Source organism: Limulus polyphemus, unplaced genomic scaffold (assembly GCF_000517525.1).
Source record: "Limulus polyphemus unplaced genomic scaffold, Limulus_polyphemus-2.1.2 Scaffold944, whole genome shotgun sequence".
Taxonomy (NCBI): Eukaryota; Metazoa; Arthropoda; class Merostomata; order Xiphosura; family Limulidae; genus Limulus; species Limulus polyphemus.
In genome coordinates, this window is record NW_013666554.1 from 279,368 (window position 1) to 282,029 (window position 2,662).

Below are 2,662 nucleotides of genomic sequence, written 5' to 3' on the forward strand. Positions count from 1 at the left end.
TCGGTCACGCTATAACAAACGCTATAATATACAACGAACGACTCACGTGCTCGATTCAATTGTCAGTCTCTCTCTGTCTGCAGTTCAATTACATCGTTGCCGTCACTTCTTGGCGTTCTTATATACAAGAATACCGTACATCTAGTAAACACTCGAGGCTTCACGAAGGGGCATGATTTTTCTAGAAGTTCGTGACGTGTTACTAGCGTCACGTGACTTCCGCTGTCGTAACAATGTCTTAGACGAATTTGGAATACAGTTATACAGATTATGACCAAGAGGATTTCTTTTGGTAATTTAGTTGATAACTAATGTTGTGTCTATTTTACTGAACAGAATAGAAGGTCTTATTAATGAACACCAAGATCTTAAAAAGGAAGAATTCAATTATTTAGAATTAGTGTAGTTTAAAATAACCTTGAGAGTTTTGGTGTAAATGGATTGCTCAACAGTGTACAAATGAAAAGACTATTTGACTTGTATTCAGTTGTCTCTGTGTGAGTTCTTTATTCCACAGGTAAACTTCCTCAAGTTGGTGGCTTATGTGCTCTGCTCGCGAAATCACGACGCGAAATTCAAATAAATTTCTTTGTAACGAGTGTAAAGTCGAACCCAACGAATAAGCCCACGGGCTGCCCATACACCTACTATACTTTATTCCAGTGAAGACTGTGGGACAGCATATCAAAAATCGATATATATATGATTCAATGTGTATGTGTGTGTCACGTAACTCTTCCTAAACCGCTGATCACACCGACTTCTAAGTGGTATCAAACGAATCGTCTCATCCTGAAGGCCCCCAGTGGCACAGCAATTTGTCTGCGGATTTAGAACACTATAAATTGGGTTTTGATACCTGTGATGGACAGAGCACATATAACCCATTGTGTAGCTTTTTGAGTAACTTCAAACAAACAATCCCGAGGGTTGCACAAAGGTAAAAATATTTTCCTCACCCAATAAGGAAAGCCGGAGATTCCCGAAAAACATTTCTTCTAAACTGCTGGACTCCCCAACTTCTAAACTGTGCCAAACAAATCATCTCTGCCATGAGGTTTGCACAAAGTTAAAACTTTTCACTCAATTCCTTAGAGAAACCGGGTATTTCGCGAAAACACTTTTACGGGGATTCCTCTAAAGCGAACCACAAATTTGGCATTGATTTACATTAGAGTACATACATAAGTAGGCCTACTAATTAACGCTCGTAACTTGGTTAATTAAATTAAATTTGCATTATAGCAGGAATGATAATTAAACTGAAAAGCGCAAAATAGTAGTTATAGCAATAAGTTTGCATTAACCCCTTACCTGTCGTGGCCATTTTGTCTTATGGTGAGAGCAAAATCACATTTGTGAATTGAAAAAAATTATAGAGAACTTATCTTTTATTGGATTTCAGATTTTATTTTTGTAAAAAGTGGCATAACATGCAATTATTTATACAAAATTGTATTATTTAATGAAGTTTAAAGAGGAATTTAATGGAAAAAAAAACTAAAATATGTTTCAGACTGTAAATAAGCGCCCTCTAAAAAGAAAATGTTTCCTACCACTTCAATACTGGTCCTGCCATCTATGATTGGTATCTAAACCTTTTTCTAGTCTGTTTTCTTTATAAAACAGCGTCAGGGCGTGTTAAACCTCAGTTGTAAAACTTTTAGCCAATCCTAGTCGAAGGTGTCAATTTCAGTAACCATGTCATTCCAATCGCTGTATTTCACGTTTGACAAATCATAGGATGATAAGCAAAGCACGTGACGAAACGTTGTTCTCTAGAATATGAATGTGGGTGGTGCTTATTATAGTTACTACCATTTTATGTAGAGGTTGTATTTATTATTGGCCAGTAGTGCTTTCTATAAACGTTAGAAAACTTGCTTCTGGAAAAAAATGGATGGGATGTAAGTGACTTTTATTATTTTTCTAGCTTAAGTAATGCTGCATCGTATATCAATTTATATTAATCATTATATTGAAAAAGTATCTCAAAATAGGTATATTTTTTAGGAAAGAAGTTGATCCACGATTGTTAGGGTTAAGAACTATCGAGTAGCGAGTGCAAGGTCTTTACATGAATTAAGCTAAGCACTTTGAACTGAAAGAATTTGTGATTTTGTATATTCTTTTGCATTTAAATTTGTAGTTTTAAGTTCAATAATTTCGCATAATTTTATATTTAGTTGATAATAATAATATGATTCAGTATTTAGAATGATAAACTTGTGTGAGTTGTACGTAGTACTACTAGTACCAGTATCAAATAATAATTTTATATTTTTCCTTCTTACAATCTTTACTTTGTAGTAAGACCCACATTCCTGTTGTTGTTGCTTTATAATTAAAACAGTCTAACTGATATATATATATAAAGTTTATTTTGATAATTTGCAAATGGTGTAAAACTCAGTGTACAAGTGACAACAATAAAACCCATATGTTGGTTGTGAAACAGGCTAAATATATTTGTCTCAATAATACAGGGAAGCTATGACATTCTCACAGTTGGGGTCTCGATACACTGTTTCGAATTCCAGTATAAATCTTGCCTATAATGAGAGGAATGTGACCAGGACTAATCTTTTAAGTGCTTTGTAATTTATGGTGTCTGTATCATTTGGTAATCTCTTCTAACAGGATGTATTAAGTAACTAGGGTC